The following is a 21279-nucleotide window of genomic DNA, read 5'->3' on the forward strand; positions in this document are numbered from 1 at the left end:
GTGTATATATAACAAAATTTATTTTGTTATATATACATAGAGTCAGAATGTATGTATACATTCGGAAAGTAGACAGACCCCTTCACTTTTTCCACATTTTGTTATGTTACAGCCTTATTCTAAAATGGATTATTTTTTTTATTTTTTTCCTCATCAATCGACACACAATACCCATAGTGACAAAGCGAAAACAGGTTTTTAGAAATGTTTGCTAATTTATTAAGAATAAAAAACTGAAATATCACATTTACATAAGTATTCAGACCCTTTACTCAGTACTTTGTTGAAGCACCTTTGGCAGTGATTACAGCCTCAAGTCTTCTTGGGTATGACGCTACAAGCTTGGCATACCTGTATTTGGGGAGTTTCTCCCATTCTTCTCTGCAGATCCTCTCAAGCTCTGTCAGGTTGGATGGGGAGTGTTGGTGCACTGCTATTTTCAGGTCTCTCCAGAGATGTTCGATTGGGTTCAAGTCCGGGCTCTGGCTGGGCCACTCAAGGACATTCAGAGACTTGTCCTGAAGCCACTCCTGCGTTGTCTTGGCTGTGTGCTTAGGCTGTATTGTATGTTTGTAGGTGTGTCTATATCGCTAACCTTTTGATGGTGTGTCCTAACCCTAACCCTATGTCTAATTTGTTTTTAGTGTTATGGTTGTAACTTGTTTGTAATGTAAGTGTGTCTGCATCTGTAATTTGTTTTGTGATGTATGTGTATCGTCGTTTGTGAATAGTCTGAAATATCGTTTTCCTTGGCTGCTGTCTTGGACCAGGTCTCTCTTGAAAAAGAAATGTTATCGCAATGAGGCTAAACTGGATAAATAAAGGTTTAATAATACAATAAATAAAAATGTCCCCTCTCCTGGCCCAGGATGGCGTTCCCTACCAAGCTCTTCTCCACAACAACAACAAGAACAACAACATTAAATTGATTTGTCTTTTACCATGTGGTATAATCTCTGGTCAGACGAACACATTGCTTGGTGGATGAGTTGTCTATTTTGTGGATTCCCCTGCTAGTTTAGATAGCCCATAGTGTATGTTTCTACCATCGATATAGAACCACTAGAGGGCGTAGTCACTTAAATTAACTGTGATTATATGTGGAGCGCCATAATAAACTTTCTTTATCTTCTGTGATTTGAGTGGGTTTAAATCAAACGTTGGTGATTCACTGCCATATATCAAATGCCAGTTAAATTGTTTTTCAATGCTAACTTCTAGGTATAACATGGCATCACTGCTAGGACTACACTCTTACTCTTTTTGGTTTGATGTAGAACTCTTCTTGGTTCCACAGAAGACTCTAAATGGAACCAAAAAGGGTTCTCTTACAGGGACAGCCGAAGAACCCTTCTGGAACCCCTTTTCTAAGAATGTACTATTCTTATTAAATATACGCATAATTGGCAAATTATGTTTTTCAGCCCAACCAAGTTCAAATGACCACTTCATGCATCAATTGTCTGATTATTACTTTGTGGTTATTGTTTGTCTGGGTTAGACTAACAGTTGTTCATACCCTCCTATGACATCACATACATCCAGAGAGTGGGAAAACTATTCAAACAGCGTGCCCTAGTAGTAGAACTACTGTGCACAGTACCTGTATTCCCCTGAACTGTAGTGCTTTTCAATTTTGTGTTGTCCTGTACCATGATAAATGGACTGTGTTGTGTGTTATGTGTCTGTTGAGTTGTGTTGTACTAATTCACAGTTGCTTTTTTGCAATCTAACGTCATACCTGATCAAGCCACACATACTGTAAATGAATGTGCATAGAGTCAAAATTTGATTGCCACAGTGGAAGTATACTTTATACTCATATAAGGACAATGTCTCTCTTGATGTGAAAGAATGCTTTTCCTTCACTCTCATGTTGCTCGATAATTGTGATTCTCTGTCAGTGCACACAGGGTTTGACTGTGGTAGATCAGATGTTGGAGAGGAAGTGGTAGATCAGGGGTTGGAGTGGAAACTACCACCACTTCATTGATATACTGTATAACTGTGTGAGATTAATCCCAGACATACAGTACAATGTGATGTTCAAATGAATGTCAATGCTAGCTGATGGTAATAGAGCATAATATGAGTGCACAGAGACTGAGTTAATGAAAGCATGTGTGAGTTGGAGGTGAAAATTGCACCACAAGCAGTGTCAAACAGCTGTAGTGTCAGCCTATATTGGTTTACAATTGAATAGTTTCGAATTGTTAGCCCTGTTCCTAAGCTAGCCTCTCATGTGTGGTCTGAACATACTGTAACATTGAGCTGAGGTATTTACAGGGGTTCTATATATATATATATATATATATATATATATATATATATATATATACACACACAGTGGGGGAAATAATTTTTTGATCCCCTGCTGATTTTGTTAGTTTGCCCGATTACAAAGAAATGAGCGGTCTATAATTTTTATGGTACTTTTAGTTTAACAAATAGAGACAGAATATCAACAAAGAAGTCCAGAAAAAACACGTTATATAAAGTTATAAATTAATTTGCATTTGATCGAAGGAAATAAGTATTTGATCCCCTACAAACCAACAAGAATTCTGGCTCATACAGACCGGTTATATGCCCATGAGGCACACAGATTAGTCCTGTCACTTTAGGAAAAGTACTCCTAATCTCTGCTTGTTATGGGTATAAAAGACACCTGTCAATAGAATCAATTTCTTCCATTCCAACCTCTCCACCACCATGGGCAAGACCAAAGAACATCAGGGTAAGAGTTGTAGACCTGCACAAGGCTGGAATGGGCTACAAGACCATCAGCAAGAAGCTTGGTGAGAAGGAGACAACTGTTTTTTTGGGGGGTTTTTTCAACTGCAATTATTAGAAAATGGAAGAAATACAAAATAACCATCAATTGCCCTCGGCCTGGAGCTCCATGCAAGATCTTGCCTCGTGGGGTAAGAATGATCATGAGAAGGGTGAGGGATCAGCCCAGAACTACACGGGAGGAGCTTGGTAATGATCTCAAGGCAGCTGGGACCACAGTCACCAAGAAAACCATTGGTAACACACTACACCATAACGGATTGAAATCCTGCAGTGCCCGCAAGGTCCCCCTGCTCAAGAAGGCACATGTACAGGCCCATCTGAAGTTTGCCAATGAACACCTAAATGATTCAGAGAAGGCTTGGGAGAAGGTGATGTGGTCAGAAGAGACCAACATTGAACTCTTTGGCATAAATTCGACTCTTCGTGTTTGGAGGGAGAGAAATGCTGAATGCTACAATCCCAAGAACACCATCCCCACCGTCAAACACGGAGGTGGAAACATTATGCTTTGGGGTTGTTTCTCTGCTAAGGGTACAGGACGACTTCACTGCATTGAGGGGCCAATGGACGGGGCCATGTACCATCTTGGACAAGAACCTCCTTCCCTCAGCCAGAGCACTGAGGATGGGTCGTGGATGGGTCTTCCAGCATGACAATGACCCAAAACATACAGCCAAGGCAACAAAGGAGTGGCTCAAGAAGAAGCACACTAAGGTCATGGAGTGGCCTAGCTAGTCTCCAGACCTTAATCCTATAGAAAATTTGTGGAGGGAGCTGAAGCTTCGAGTCGCCAAGCAAAAGCCTCGAAACCTTCAGGATTTGGAGAGGATCTGTAAAGAGGAGTGGACCAAAATCCCTCCTGAGATGTGTGCAAACCTGGTGACCAACTATAAGAAACGTCTGACTTCTGTGCTTGCCAGCAAGGGTTTCTCCACCAAGTACTAAGTCATGTTTTGCTTGGGGATCAAATACTTATTTCCTTCGATCAAATGCAAATGAATTTATAACTTTATATAATGAGTTTTTTCTGGACTTCTTTGTTGATATTCTGTCTCTATTTGTTGAAATAAAAGTACCATAAAAATTATAGACCGCTCATTTCTTTGTAATCGGGCAAACTAACAAAATCAGCAGGGGATCAAATAATGATTTCCCCCACTGTATATATTGTATGTTTCAACAGAGATGCACAGATGTTTTGCGCAGTTCACACATACTTCTATTTTCAAAATAAAACAATACATTTGGCATTAATGTTCTCACATACCATGTCCGTAAATACAATGTCACACTAAATTGTGTTATCTTTCATCTGCTAGTTAGGCTATTTCCCTCCGGCCTGGCCACAGGGTCATAACCTGGTGCAGGAGCGCAATCTTTTACTCTCCCAATGGGTTAGGAGGCTTAAACAATATACCTTCTAGGATGCTAAAGGTCACTTAATGGTTTAGGAGGTTAACACTTGAAAGAATAATCACACAGTACAATCAGTAAATGAATAATCACACAGTACAATCAGTAAATGAATATATGCTAACACAATTAATGATCACCATCCATTATCATTACACATACTGATTTTTCCATTACACGTATAATGAGGATTTTCTTCTAAGATAATTGTCATGAACAAAGAAAAAGTAAGGATGAAATCACATTTTGCCATACACTGCAATATGTGTGCTACAAATATGATAGTCAATTTCAATGATCCTTCTTTGAAAGTGTGATTTAGATCTGGACAGGGCTTGATCTGTGTCAGTGTTACATGTATGATGTTTGAAGTTAGCTGTTATCCTTACTCAATAAAGTCATGAAATCTGTATAATGTCGAGTTCAAGACCAGTTGCATGGTAGAAAAATACAAACTTGAAGGCAAAGCAAGGCAAAGCAAGTTTCTTTATTATTTTTACTTGTAAGAGTAATTTTACATTATTTTCTTTTTCTTTTTTTTTGAAAGACTGCTTGTGGCAAGGTTGCTTACTGACTGGAGTAAATATCCATGGCTAAAATCCAGTTCACTTTTTAGGGAGAGCCAGCACAAAACAAAAGGAGTGCACAGTGAAGGAATGAGCATCAATAAATATTTGTACAAAAACAGATCCTCTACACGCCTCTCTGATAAAACTACAGATATATGTTTCAACAGTGAGATGCACAGATGTTTTGCACAGTTCACACATACATACTACAGTACTACCCTACTTTCAAAATAAAACAATACATTTGGCATTAATGTTCTCACATACCGTGTCCATGCTGGTTATACATATGGCAATGTCTCTGGAGTGAAGTTCTCGGCACAGATAAAGGATCAGTTTTCCATCACCAAATCCTAGTAGGGTGAATTAAAAACGTACCCCAGATCGGCGTCCAGGGGAAACAAATCCCTGTAACCTAGGTCGTATGAGCACCAAACGACTGTGTCCGAACATCAAAGTCTCCTTTCTGAGCACCACAGCCTCCAAAACAACCTTCAGGAGTTACTGATTGAGAAGGACCTTAAGGAGTTGAGCTCAACACTGGAGAGCGAGCACACAGACTTCCTCTCAGATCACTGTGCTCTCATCAAAGAGTACCAGGAGCTGAACAATGAGCACAAAATCATTGTTTCTGAGCATCATCACCTGTTGTCTGAGCACTACACCCTCCAGACACAGCTTGAGGAGCTCCAAAGTAAACAGCTGAATGAGAATAAGAGCCTCCAGAGTTTAGAGGCAGCAAACCAGGCTCTTAGCTCTCAGGTGGAGTCTCTGCAAGCAAATGTCACAGCCAACGATGCTCTTCACACAATGCTCTTCAAAGACAAACCCAATAAGTTTCCTTTATTCATGAAACAGGTGAAACCATCCAGCTATCTTCATGTCTCTCTCTTACTGTTTCAAAATGCTCTTTTGTTTCCAAAGTATTGAGACTGGCCAAGTTGCTTTGGTGTGTAGTTACACCAGTTCAGTTATGCCATCCTCCCACTTTCTCTGGCTGCTCCCCAGGACCACATGATTCACCAGTGTACAGTAATACCTATAGATGACTGTGGCCCTCAAGAAGCACGAGAACAGTGCTGTTATTCATTTTGGCCTACCCAATGGAAAACTACCAGCCTCTGTTCAATCAAACAACCCCCACAACAGATGTTCAACATTTTACTTCATTCCTTTTGTTTTTTTGTTTCTGTCACTTCATTATCTGCCCTTGTGTATTTTCCCACTTGTGTAATTGTCTAACCTGCCCCGAGTTTTTCAAAGTTTGTCTTTTGTCTTTTTCTGTGACTCACTACCCGTGTACCGCACTCTGCCTTGCCTACCCCTTTTTTGGATATATAATGGATGATAATTTCAGCAGGTAAAAAACACAGTTTATTTGCCATGCAATCAATTCTCATCAATTGTTGGAAGGTGGTGAATCCTCCTAACCAAACAAACCACAAGGACAACAATGACGAGAAGCACCATGCAGGCAATAAGAATGTTCCGTCCGTGACACTCAATGCCAGCACATATTCGGGTGGGGCTCTTCTGCTCTGAGTCTGAAAGAGGGAGAGGAGCTAAGCACATAAGCACTACACAAACATAGATATAAACATAATCAGTTGACCCAATGCTAAAAGCTGACTAAGATTCTGGATTCAAATCATTATAGATTTTCTATTGCAATTCAGTATTGCTAGTGCAAAAAGAGACATTTACATGTCTTTGCTGTATCCCAGAGGCACATTACCTACACTCACCGGCCACTTCATTAGGTACACCTTACTAGTACTGGGTTGGACCCCCTTTTGTAGCCCATCTGCTTCAAGGTTGTGCATTCAGAGATGGTCTTCTGCATACCTTGGTTGTAACGAGTGGTTATTTCAGTTACTGTTGCCTTTCTATCATCTCGAACCAGTCTGGCCATTCTCCTCTGACATGCATTGAGTTGCTGCCATGTGATTGGTTGATTAGATATTTGCGTTACCGAGCAGTTGAACAGGTGTACCTAATAAAGTGGCCGGTGAGTGTATAACTGATTGAATTGAGGCCTAAGTGTTTGCTGCTATTGAAAAACCACTTAATACTTTAACATTATTTAAATTCAGGCTTACAGATCAGCCTACAGTACTGCTCAATAGAGAGTAACTTCTCTTATTAGATTTTTTCCCCGCTATGTATTGCTCCTTTCAAATGAGTCATTCACAAAAAAAAATCAAAAAGGTCCCTTACATTCATCCGCTTCCTGTCACAAAACTTCAGCAGTAAATACAGGAAGATAACAGACTTCACAACTGACAGTTATCTTCCTGTATTTACTGCGGTTTTGTGACAGGAAGCGGATGAATGTAAGGGACCTTTTTGATTTTTTTTGGTGAATGAGTCATTTGAAAGGAGCAAAGTATTAAGTGGTTTTTCAATAGCAGCAAACACTTAGGCCTCAATTCAATCAGTTATACACTCACCGGCCACTTTATTAGGTACACCTGTTCAACTGCTCGGTAACGCAAATATCTAATCAACCAATCACATGGCAGCAACTCAATGCACGTCAGAGGAGAATGGCCAGACTGGTTCGAGATGATAGAAAGGCAACAGTAACTGAAATAACCACTCGTTACAACCAAGGTATGCAGAAGACCATCTCTGAATGCACAACCTTGAAGCAGATGGGCTACAAAAGGGGGTCCAACCCAGTACTAGTAAGGTGTACCTAATGAAGTGGCCGGTGAGTGTATAACTGATTGAATTGAGGCCTAAGTGTTTGCTGCTATTGAAAAACCACTTAATACTTTAACATTATTTAAATTCAGGCTTACAGATCAGCCTACAGTACTGCTCAATAGAGAGTAACTTCTCTTATTAGATTTTTTTTCCCGCTATATATTGCTCCTTTCAAATGACTCATTCACAAAAAAAATCAACAAAAAAAAATCTGTTAGATAGCAGTCGGAGGTCCCTTACATTCATTCGCTTCCTGTTACAAAATCTCAGCAGTAAATACAGGAAGATATTGACTTCACAACTGACAGGTTGCAGCAGCAAAGAGGAAATTACTCACCTGGTTGGTGTAGTCCCACAGCGCTGCAGTTGCCTAAAAAACACAGAGATACTTAATGATAAAACACTAACTCACACCCTTCCTGATAAAAGTATCGCGACATTCATCTCAAACTGTACTCACAGACGCAAACAACCTCCTGCCATGGCATCTAAAAGAGAGAAAAAAACAGAAGACAGACAGGAGAGGATGATTAGTTGGTCTATGGAGACATCATCTCCTGTGCAGCCATCTCTTGTGCAGCACTCTCACATGACAAACCACAACAACACCCCTGCCACCCCCTCTTTTCAGTGATTTCATCATTTCCTCAATGAGATGTAAAGCAGATCAAACACAAAAGTACAATATGTAGCAGTAACAGTACCGCAAACTGTCGGCAGTCAGTGTCCATAGTGTACGTCACTCTTCCCAGGCAGCTTTTAGTAGTGATGGACTGAGGGGTCTGAGCCACCACCCACTTTGGCTCAAACCCTCTATCATCAGCAATGACAGTATCCTACACACACAAAAACACATAAAACAAACAGCTTAATTTAGCTTAAATCATCACATCAACAACAGAAAACAGCTGGTCAGTTAACCATCTATACATGATACGTTGAATCAGATGTGTTAGTAGTTTTACACATAGAAAAATAAATTGTTGCATCATATAGCAGGCCATCTACCAGTCACCTCAGAAGAAAGGGAGAAAATAGATGTCTTCTCCTGCTCATAGTTGGTGTCATTCATACAATAAGGAGTTAAAATATGAAGGAGAGATGACAGATAGGAGCCATAGGTGGATACTCCTGTCACTCACGTTCTCGTTCAACCACTGTGCTATACAATCATTTGAAGATGGGGCTTTAGACAGGAGATAGGTCCAGGAGCCGTTGAGATGTTGAGTGCCATTGCAAGCGATAGTCTGGGCGCTGACAGCTCGGGCCAACAGACACACCACTGTGAAAGAGATGAAATTCAGCTCACAATACTGCTATGGGTTTGATGGAGGGAGGGTAATGATGGAGTGGGAACAACTGATTGAGTATCCAAAGCTAAATATGACAGTCATTATGGAAGTAAACACAGATCCTTTGAGTTATGTAAAACATGGCTCACTCTGCATACTTCATTGACTGAGAGTTTAATTATATTATTTCACTCACACTTTAATTCATACTTTGTTGAGACATTTATACTGATGTTACTATGCATTATGTTTAGATCTACTTACGGCACACGCAGATGAATTCAATCGACAACATCCAATTCCGCACTAAAGAACACTACCAAGTAAAAACACGACAAACTAAGTCAGTTAGGATAAAAGCAGCGAACGACCACCGTAACTAGATCATGGATCTGACAAGCGTTTAGTGAACAGTATATAGCTCAAGGAAGCCTTTTGTAGTGCTGTCTCCTTGACCCGCCTACCTCCTCATAATAAGGAGGTGGCATAGCTTGAATGACTTTATGGGTATCTAAAGTATGCGACTTCGGTCATACCACCTCCCAATAGGGAGTACGGGTGTTTTCCTTTTTTTTGTAGAGCTGTTGTGTATTGGGCTGAGAAAAAGGTGCACTTTGAGCTATTCTGTTCATTGTCACTAATTGCCACGCATAAAGTGGACTTAAAAGATTCACTGCCTACCTACTGTATACCAGAAAATTGAGAATTCAGTGTTAAAAAAAGGTTTGGGTGTTCTTATCAAATACCTGTCGCATTGTCTTCCCTTAGAACAGCTGAGCTCTGATAGGAAGTTGATTCATCACCCCAGCCTGTCCTAGTAAACCACTCGGCCTAAGGTCTGAGGCAGGACAAGGAGTAACGCTTGTAAGTAAGTGAGTAAGGCTTGTATTTGCTTACAGTGCCTTCGAAAAGTATTCAGACCCTGTTAGCAATGATAGCAGAGATACTCAAAAGGACAGCGTAAAATCAAATCAAATAATGTTTTAATACCATAACTGGGCACGGCACACAAACAAACACTGGGGGGAAAAGGGGAAAATAAAGGTGGAGAAAACCAAGCTCCGTTAACAAAAGTACGCACTTAACAAGTGGAATAACTTGAACTTAAGAAACACTAGTCTCGAACTAGGGCAACGGGGTAAACAACTGGAATCACGGGGCAGACAGGATACTCACAGACATACAGGGAGAATCTCCGACAAAGACATGGGGAACACACAGGCTATATATAACAAACACAAGACAGAATACACAGGTGAAACAAATAATGATAGATTGGGAGGGCACTGGCCCCGTACCGCCGGAGGAGGGCACCAGAGTCACCAGACAGCAACCTCAGGCGTGACAAGACCCCTTCACTTTTCCCACATTTTGTTGTGTTATAGACTCAATTTAAAATGGATTAAATTAAAATAATTTGCCATCAATCCAGACACAATACCCCAGACTGACAAAGCAAAAACAGGTTTAGAAATTTCAGTAAATTTATTAACATTTAAATATTCAGACCTTTGCTGTGACGCTCTTAAAATTAGCTAAAATACTAAAATGTCATCAACAAATCACTTAGTAAGTTGAATTGAGTCCATCTTAATGCAAGGATAATAGTTCATGTAATTTTGGAATTAATATTTGTTTTTATAGGGTCTCTGATTTGCATACGAATTAATTACACACTGCGTGGATCAGGATGTCATTATAAACTGAGCAAATTTTATAATTAAAACTATACATACATTTCAAACTCCCCAGTCCCTACCAGTGACAAACATTAATCTTGTGTTCTTACAGCATAATACTGTACCAATGCCCCACTGATGGGCTGTGCTACAGGAAATAGCTCTCAGATTGCCAGGAAAGCACTCTCTCTCACCGTGTTTCTTTGTATCATAATGTAGTATATTTTGCTCTGACCAAAAGAAGGGCCTAGTGGGTTAGGCCCTTGGAATGTTGCAGCATGCAGTTGACCTCTGTAGGTTGGGGGGATGGCAAAGAAGAGATAGTGGTGGGGGTAGCCTTAATTAGTTAAAGCTGTGAACCACACCAAAAGGCACACCCTTATTTGGTGAAAACTGTAAACATCACCATCGTATAGGTTGAAAATGTTTAGGGTAACATGGACCTGGGAACTCCATGCCCAAATCTGGAAGACAAAGCAGGCTGTTTTGTATAAAAGACTGAACGGCTGGACTAGATAGGGGGGGACAATATTGACTGGACAGGAGCCCCCACATCTGGCCGTGGTATGTAATGATGAAGTTACGATTAATTAAAGACGATTAAACTGACTCATCCGGACCTCTGCAGCTTCCTTTCTTCATCTAAGTATATTTACTACAAATTGGCGTCACGAACAGGATTTGGCCAACCGATAGCCGTGCAGAAGAACAGGCCACCAGCTGGGTGTGTGCCTCAAAAAGATAAGTATCAAGTTGACTGTGGGCTATCGACCAAAATTTAAAAGAACCAGATAGATGAATTAAAGGTGGTTGCATGTCTGCTAAATTTAAACAAACAACAAAGTGTCTGTGAAATGTTATGTTGACCTAACTGTTGGAGATACGATCCTTCAATGTAACCCTAAAAAACTCGGTAATTAGTTTGAATTATTTGGAGTTACGTCACTTAACATTACGGAACTGGTCTGATCAATTGGTTGTCGTGAACTGGTCTGATCAGCTGGTTGTCGTGCACTTAAATTTAGGAAGACACTAAATGATGTAGAGACTAGATAGATACTGTAGGGGACGCCGTGCAGTGATTTCGTCTAAAAGTCAGGCTACATTGTTTTGGGTTAAAGCCCCTTTCAGGTTCAAGTCCTGATAAATCAACAAAACAGTACATATACAGGTTGAATTCCTGATAACAAAGGCCTGATAAAATATATGTATGCATCCTGGGACAGAGGCGCAAAGCTGCTCTCTCGTTCTAAAAATAGAATAGTTGCCTGCTTGAAAAGTTACAGATCCCTGACAGGGGCGGGTCCCCTGTTCTGGGCTATTTGAGCTAATTTCTTCCAGAGAACGTGTTCTTAAATTTGAGAGAGAGAAATTTGAATTGAACAATATGATTGGGTGTGCACAGTGCAAGCTGTAAATATCTCATCTAAAAGACCTTCCCTCTCTGTTCTTTCTTTCTTTCTCTCTCTCTCTCTTTCTCATTGGGGATTTCTATTCCGTGAGTGCGGGGATCTGGCTGTTGCAATTCGACCTCTTGTCTCAGCGGACGGGGAACTTCGAGCGCGCAAACGCTCGAGGGCCTTTTGTTCGTCTGACTGATTTGAGGTTGAGCGGCTTCTGATCAGAAAACGAAGCATAAACCATATAGTGCCTCTCTGAGATTCCCTCTTTCTCTCTGTTCTTTCTCTATAGAATATGCATATTGTAAAAAGTGTAAATTTATTGTTCATTGAAAATAAGTGTAAATTTATTGTTCATTGAAAATAAGTGTAAATTCATTGTTCGTTAAAAATAAGTGTAAATGTATTGGTCGGTTGGGTGCGGCCTTAATGCTGTAGAGTATAGCCGATACTATACGCCCTATATGGACATGCTTACGTGGCTCTTGGTGCCAGGCGGTGCATGTCAATGAAATATACGATGTGTTTTTATGGGCCTGTTCCCAACATTTCAAGTGCGCGTTGAGATGTTGGAAACTGTTTTAACATTGGGAAAAAGTAACGTTCCATTTTATGAAGTTTATTTTTCTTATCTCTGATCTTATTTTAGTCTAGTATCTTCTGTATGTTTTGTGTTGAATGATTAATTATTTTAAGAGAACTAATCAAATTAATGCTTTGTTTCGAGCAAAACAGGAGAGGGACAGAGGTTCTGAGAGAGAGAGCGCCAGATAGCAGTAAAAAGACCAATTTGTGAGAGACATCAGAACAGCTCGTCTCATATAGCCTACGTCAAAGTAAGACTGCTATTATTTGGTTGATGTTTGAAGTTCGCTATGTAGACTTGTTGATTGACCGCTTGATTGTCTGATTAATTGATCGATTGATTCTTGGTTAATTGGTTAGGTGATTAGTTGGTTAATTTGGGGATCTGTTAAAAGGTTGATTGATTATTAGTTGATTACTGATTTGATTGATTGATTATTAATTGACTACTGATTTGATTAATTTGATTATTGATTGGTTGATTAATTACTGATTTGATTAATTGGTTGATTGATTTGATTGAGTGGTCGATTTGGTAATAGGGTAATTGGTTAGTTGGTCAATCAGTTAATTGATTATATGGTTAAATTGGTTAATTGGCTGCTCCATTGGAGATAACTGACAATTGTCAATTGTGATCAAGGATTAGTTAATTGAATTGAATTAGTGATTGATTATTTGTGATTGATTTGTAATGAATCAATGAATAAATTTATTAATTGTGAAAATAATATAATTAACCATTGAGTAATTGTTTGGCTAGTTGCTTAATTAAGATAAGGCGATCCTCTCGTTCTCTCTCTCTCTCTCTTATTGATCGGTCACTTCCACTAACAGATAATGGTAGTGAATTATAGTGCATAGAATAATCATGCTGACATTGATGGAACATGTATAACACAGGCAATCTAATCTGTTTCTAATTTTTGCGTGCTTCGACTTGAACAATACTATGTGTGCATCACCTGTGAAATGATATAAAGCTTTTGCATGACTGCGATATAATCATATCACAATTTAAACTGAATATTCTAATTGTAGCGTGGTTGGTGGTTTGTTTAGTATTTACAGGAGGATTGATTTGGCTAGCATTAACAGGACAAACATCCTTGTGAGGGACGTCTGAGTCTGAAAGGTGTATGATTGTGGGGTGTGGAACTGACTTGCTGACAGGCATAGCAACAAAGGCATCTCGGTGTCTTTGCTGAACCTTTTTTATTTTAATTTGTTATTTTTGGCACGGAGGTGGTTAGAGCAGTTGTCTCGGGCGCACCTTCACAAACCTGAGTTACTTGGGTCAGTGGAGTCCCCTCAAGGGAGTGCTTAATTGTCCCGCCGCCAAAGTGCTTGAAGACTAGGGTTGAGATTAGAAAGTAAGCTTCTGGATAGGAAGATAGCCAGAGCAAGAACGTTTCACACTGGTATGGTGACTGAATGTGTCGATTAAAGACATTAATATAGAATCAACAAAATAAGTAACCAACCATTCAGCCAAGAAGTTGAACTGTAAACAAAGGAAGTGCCTACTGGAAAAGTGTCTTCAGCTAAGTCAACGGTTGAAGGAACAACAATTATGGGTGCGGCTTCAGCTAAGACGTCTACTCCAGTGCAAAAGGTTGAAAAGAGCAACCCATTGGTAAAAGGAATAAGAGATAAAGCAGTGGATAAGAGCCTGGAAGAGGAAACCAGGAGATTAGTGAAGGAGACGAATACTCCTTTCTCACACAAAACCCCAACTGTGGCTCCACCACCATATGAGGAAAGGGATACGCCCACCAGCAGCTATCCACAACTACCAATCCTCAACCCAGAAGGAAGATACCTCATGGAAGATGAAGATAAACAAATACTCGAGACAGGAGAAACTAAAATCACGATTGTCATAAAAACACAGGCTGCGGTTCTGCAAAACCTGCCTCAACCACAGACACAACCTCAATTGACACCAGTAATACAGGCTGCTCCTCAGCCTCCATACCCACAACCTCAGAAATGGAAAAAGGGGGGTCAAGGATATACTAGGCAAGGAGGTTATAATCCAGGACCCCAGCAAGGCGCAACACTGTGTTACTATTGTGGAAAGAATGGACATATGATCCGGGAATGTTACAAAAGAGCCCGCGAATGCGGCGGAGAAGCCTACAAGGGACGTTATCCAACTCCAACGAATACATCCCAGGGACGAATGCAATGGCCACAGCAACAACAATCACAGGGACCGGTGAACCCGAACAGGGGCCCGGAACGGGGGTTTTAGGGGTGCCCAGAGAATCTGAAAGGGGGGTGTCAGCTGGTAGTGTCTAAGCAGACAAAGAAGGATCCAAAAAATAAAGTTATAACTACAGAGAAGTCTGCAACCGAGAAAGGAAGAGACTGAATGTACCAAAACCAGCAACATTTCATTCCTTCATCTCTCCCCTAGCTCTCATGCACATAGACACAACCATACATCACATCAACTAATCACCTTGTGATTTCAACTGTAGATTGAGTTCTCAGCTGTAACAGGCAAACCAGCCAAAGAAAAAACCATATAGTTAGATAGAAACAAAACTTTTTACACAGATTTTATACTAAGCATATTTTGAAGACATAGAGACGCTATACACTCCAATAAAGTTAAGACGACACCTATCATGGCCTCCATCACGCAGTCGTCTGACCCTGAGATCCCAGACAACCACAAAGAGAGCTAGCTAGCATTAGCTAGTGGTGACACCAACGGGATTGCGAGGAAGAAACATATTGGCAGCGTTTCGTACAAAGACAACAATACTCTCTCTTAAGCTCAATACCTTAACCCTTGTGTGGTCTTCGGGTCAAATTGACCCTTTTTAAATTTTTACCTGAAGAATAAATATACAAGGAAACATTTTTTCAACCTGAAACTCCATGGCCTTGGCTTATTTACTGTGAAGAACATGTCAAAGAAACAAAAATCATTGAGTGCACATGCTACACCCCCCCTACACATTTATGTCCTTCACAAGGTCTTCGGGTCAATTTGACCCGCATATACACAGAGACACACAGACTCACAGAAACATGCACACACACACTCACTCACACACATACAAACACACACACACACACACAGAATCTGCACAATGTTGTTACAAAACATTCTGGGAAGCCAGAGGGAGGAGACCCTGAGAGACATCAGGGGACACGGGTGGTACTGGATATGTCACAGGGCCTCAGTGGCCACAACATCACTTGGGATAATTTTTTCACATCGTACAGCCCGGGACAGGAACTTCTCAAAAGAAAGCTGACAATGGGTGGAACAGTCAGAAAAAATAAGACAGAGCTCCCACCTCAGCTTCTAACTGTAACGAACAGGCCAGTCCATTCCTCCCACTTTGTGTTTACGGCCAACATGGCCCTGGTATCCTACATACCCAAAAAGGGCAAAAATGTGATGCTTATGAGCACTGGTGACACCGCACATACAGAGGAGACAACATGTGCCCAGGAACCCAGCTTCTCTAGCCATAGTGAGGAGGGTGGAGGAGGCTCCTGCTGTCCCACCTGCACGACCCACACAACCACAACCTCCAGTGCCTGAAGTAAGTGTCCTGTTGTTGTTGTTGTTGTTTATGTGTGCATGTATCTGTGTGTGTGTGTGTGTATGTTTCTGAGTATCTCTGTATGTATGTGGGTCAAATTGAAATTGACTATTAGAAGATGTGGTGGGAAACAAATCCTGAACTAATAAAGTATTTTCATTATTCTAGATTGCAGCTGGTGGCAACAAGAGGAAGCACAGCGAGGTGTGTGAACCCTCAAAGGACTCAAAGACACAAACCACATGCAGAAACTGCTAAAAGTACATCTGTAGGACACATACTCTCAAATTGTATGTATCCAATATTATTTCAGAATTGTTTGAAAGATGTATTTTTCAGTGTACTGTATTTCATTGACAGTAAATAAAGCAGTGTACATTTCGTTCATGTTTTGTGTTTCTATTTATTATAAATCATCTCAAATTATTTTTGAGACATTTGAGAGATGTATTTCATATCCAGTGACTAAATCGATCTAAGTTTGGTTCTTGTGTTTCTATTGTCGTTCATCACCTGTATTTGCTTTTCACAGCTTTGATTATAATAAGATAAAGATGAAAATCAAATGAGAATATCTCCTCAAAAATAATAAACATCAATGAAAACATTGTTTCATTTCAACTTTTCAGAGATAAGCATTCCACCCAAGTCCTTATTATAGCAGATTTTTTACATAAATTATAACTTTATCACAAAAAACGAATTACACTTCCACTGTTAAATATGATCTAGCAGAGATTAATTGCAAATATTAATCATACATGTTATCTATATTGTTTGGAATTGAGATAAAGACAATATATGTTAAAGAGTTTTGAATGGAAATTTGTATTTTTGTATTGCTTTTAAAGCCCCAATAATGTCCCGGGTCAATTAGACCCGAAGACTCCCAAAGGGTCCAAAAAGTGAAGACAATACGAGGGTTAAGGACTCCTGTCACAGATATGGCTGCAATAATAAAGGAAATTGTCAGCCGAAACAAAAGGAGATACCAGGAAGATGGGTTTGACTTGGACTTGACCTATATTTATCCGAATATAATTGCTATGGGCTTTCCTGCAGAAAGACTTGAGAGTGTCTACAGAAACAACATAGACGATGTAGTACGGTTTCTGGATTCAAAACACAAAAATCATTATAAGATATATAATCTTTGCACTGAGCGATATTACGACACCGCAAAGTTTAACTGCAGAGTTGCACAGTACCCCTTTGAAGACCACAACCAGCCTCAGCTGGAGCTAATCAAGCCATTCTGTGAAGACCTGGACCAGTGGCTAAGTGAGGATGACCATCATGTGGCGGCCATCCACTGCAAGGCAGGGAAGGGCCTCACCGGCGTCATGATCTGCACTTATCTCCTCCACCGAGGGAAGTTCCTGGAGGCATAGGAAGCACTCGACTTCTACGGGGAAGTGCGGACAAGAGACAAGAAGGGAGTCACAATCCCAAGCCAGCGACGCTATGTCTACTACTACAGCTACTTTCTGAAGAACCAGCTAGAATACAAGCCCATCGCTCTGCTCTTCCACAAAATGGTGTTTGAGACGCTCCCCATGCTTAGTGGAGGCACCTGCAGGGACAGTACTGTTAAAAACAGGAGTGACCCGATTCCTCAGGGCTTCAAGAAAGGGAACTGGCATTGGGATCCGCAGTTTGTGGTTTATCAACTAAAAATCAAGATCCATACGTCCAACACAGTGCACACAAGGCGAGGGGACAAGCATATGTACTTTGAGTTCCCCCAGCCACTGCCTGTCTGTGGAGACATCAAAGTGGAGTTTTTCCACAAGCAGAACAAGATGATGAAAAAGGACACAAAGCCTCTCAGAAGAAGTTGCAATGTTGCCAGGAACGTGTAGTTTATTTAGGACAATCCATAGCACACTGGACACTGTTGTGGCGATGAAGTTCCAACTTGGAAAAGGCGACGATTGCTAGCAGCACTGAAATAGTTTACGATAGTTAGCTACAATAGCTCTGACGAATCATTTGAGGAGTAACAAGTGTTGCCATTCAGAACTTTGCGATAGTGAGTGTTTCGAAGTTAAATCTAACTTTTTTAAGTAAGCTATATGTTGCTCATCTTGAGACATAGAAAGAGGATACTTTGCGAAACTTAGCTAAACATATTTTGATTCACTTTTAGCTGAATCCGCTCAGGAGCACAACTGAGATGTGGTAAGGTAACAGCCCATCACCAATCTACCAGGATGGCAGAACCAAGACTTGAGAATTCCCATCACCTGAAAACTTCAGATACCACATCAGGAGGGAAAGGAACAATTTTTGAGCATCCCCCAGCCAACTGGAGCAGACAGACCAGGTGCAGTTCTTTTGGTGACACACGAAGTGGAGTTAAAGGAGACAATGACTCCCAAAGACTTGACCATGTTGCAAGAGGAAGCAAGTGCACTAGATAAGAACTTTTGGCTTGTCAGAGGAGCGAGTCAGCATGCTACAGGCCTCTGGAGGAACCATGAGGGTTTGATAGTAGCACCTCCTAACTAGCTAGGACTGTTGATACATGACGCTCATGGGCTCGCCCATGTAGCGAGGGGGGAAGTGAGAAGGAAAATTACAAAAGAATACGGATTTTGGGCACCATACCTACTAGAACAAATTGACCATGTCATAGGTAGATGCACAATCTGTTTGAAAAACAATATTAGAAGAGGAGTATTAACTCCTCCAGGACATATTCCAACACCAAGTGGGCCAATGAAAGAACTAGTCCTCGACTACGTGGATATGATTCACCCGGTAGGAGGCAAAAGATATATGTTGGTTGTTGTCGATAGATTTAGCAGATGGGTAGAAGCATGCCCAACCAAAAGAAAAGATGCCCAGTCAGTTGCTAAATTCTTATGCCGTGAGGTGATACCACGCTGGGGAATTCCTGATCGAATTTCATCAGACAATGGCAAAGAATTTGTAGATAAGACGGTGAAACTTATCATACAAAAGTTAGGGATTAAACAACGCTTTGGTAGTCAGTACTAGAATTCCTCACAGATACAGTTACTGAGGAAATAGAGGAATTGGAGACAACAACAAAGCTAACCGGAAGTGGAAATGTCAATGGAGCTAACAACGTATAAAACACGATCAGAAAAATATCAAGAAGAGTTGACGAGTCCTAAGCCAGAGCCAGAATCTGTAACCGCGTATACAACTAACAGACAAGTGCAAACAACTTTAGAGTTTGAACCTACAGTGATAGAACAAGAATATACCACAGAGCCAGAACCTGTCGACAAAGCTGAGATAGTGACCCCATTAGTTCAAGAAGAAATTGTTTCCACCATGAATGAGCCTACAATGTTTATGGTTGAACATGAAATTGGACCAACTCAGACGATGGAGATTAAAACTCAGAAGATGATGGAAACTACCACAATGGAGTCAGATGTAACACAATAACTCACTATTGAGAAAAACCTCACAATTGATGAACAGATAACGAGGGAGGATATGGAAAAGAGGAGAGAGAAGGAGAAAGTTCTGGAGGAGAAAGAATGCGACGTGAAACAAGTGAAAGAGAGGATGGAGGTGATGATATGGGCAGAGGAGTGAGAAGGAGAAAGAAAAGGATTTTGAATGGATGAGAAAGGAGTTGGAGGCGATGAAGAAAGTCGAAGAGATGGAGAGGAAATAAATGAGAATGAAACAAGGTCAGCACAGGACTCAATTCAAGATCCACTGATGATACAAGCAAGAAGGAACCTCTGGTATCAGTGGATGAAATACACTGGAGAGACTCATAGCAAAAAGACTGTTATATATGCTCCAAAGCAAAAGAAAGCTCGTTAATAATAATAGATAGAAAAATAAAGACAATATCCCCTGGAACAGAGTTAACACTTGTGGGAAAATTTGAATGCTTTGAAAAAGTGGGAACTGTCGAAGTGGGCGTACTAGACAAAGAACTTTGTGAAAGTATATGGGATCTTTCGAACCTATCTATACTAGGAATGAGCACAAATGATGGTCCAATCATAAGAGGACTAATAACACGAGGAATTGACAAGGCAATGAATACTCAGGCACTTCAAATGGCAGTTATGAAGGGAAGAAGAGAAGACCGTAAAGATTCAGGAATGCCTGATGACTATTATAGTCCTGAATTATATCCAAAACCTGGGTATCTGGATGACGATGACAGCGATGAGGAAGATGGAAGGGATTCTGAAGATTAAGTTGAACGATCCGAAGGCAAATCCTCATTTTGGATGAGGTGAAGTTCGAAGTTAGAGGCTTCGTGTTCAGCAAATCTCTGTCTTTCTCTATCTTTCTATTCTCTGTCTGTTACACAAACGAGGCAGTGGTAAAGACTGTCCTCATATGGGGGGTTATGTGCTAGTAACCTCTGACCCCCAGGTAAAGGTAAATCAAGCAACGAAGACCTGAAGAGAAGTATTTTCGTCATTCATTTATTACTCTGAAGTATTTTTATCATTCTTTGAAGTATTGTTATTACTCTTTATTATTCTTTGTTGAACGTATATGGGACCATGTATGTATCATAGAATAGTCTATACTTATGCATGTTTATGTCCGTAGCAATTTATTTTAATGTAGTATATTTTGCTCTGACCAAAAGAAGGGCCTAGTGGGTTAGGCCCTTGGAATGTTGCAGCATGCAGTTGACCTCTGTAGGTTGGGGGGATGGCAAAGAAGAGATAGTGGTGGGGGTAGCCTTAATTAGTTAAAGCTGTGAACCACACCAAAAGGCACACCCTTATTTGGTGAAAACTGTAAACATCACCATCGTATAGGTTGAAAATGTTTAGGGTAACATGGACCTGGGAACTCCATGCCCAAATCTGGAAGACAAAGCAGGCTGTTTTGTATAAAAGACTGAACGGCTGGACTAGATAGGGGGGGACAATATTGACTGGACAGGAGCCCCCACATCTGGCCGTGGTATGTAATGATGAAGTTACGATTAATTAAAGACGATTAAACTGACTCATCCGGACCTCTGCAGCTTCCTTTCTTCATCTAAGTATATTTACTACAATAACCACAGAAACTATGACAGCTTACACTCCTAAAATACTCAATCGCTCACCCACTAATAGAATCATCATGGCAGGGAGCCTTACAATGAGCCTGTCCTCCAATTTCTACCTCCACTGGTGGATGTGTCTTGCCCATTTGGGGTCAAGTTTGTCCAGATCATCAATTTGGGATGTTGTAGCTAATTTAGAAAAGTCCGACTGCAATATATTACTGTCTGATAATGACATATTTGGTGAAAATAA

At 40.6% G+C, this 21279-nt stretch overlaps 1 protein-coding gene and 1 pseudogene across 2 annotated transcripts in view; both read left to right on the plus strand.

Moving 5' to 3' along the window:
• The window catches only part of LOC310808416 (uncharacterized protein), a 211979-nt gene that overhangs the window by 76330 nt on the left and 114370 nt on the right, over positions 1-21279 (plus strand). The window lies entirely within an intron of this gene.
• LOC310808815 (phosphatidylinositol 3,4,5-trisphosphate 3-phosphatase and dual-specificity protein phosphatase PTEN-like) lies at positions 16957-17874 on the plus strand (annotated as a pseudogene). Its single transcript has one exon. The product of its transcript is annotated as a phosphatidylinositol 3,4,5-trisphosphate 3-phosphatase and dual-specificity protein phosphatase PTEN-like (transcript).

The sequence above is a fragment of the Argentina silus genome, assembly GCF_951799395.1.
Source record: "Argentina silus genome assembly, chromosome: 8".
NCBI classification, from domain to species: domain Eukaryota; kingdom Metazoa; phylum Chordata; class Actinopteri; order Argentiniformes; family Argentinidae; genus Argentina; species Argentina silus.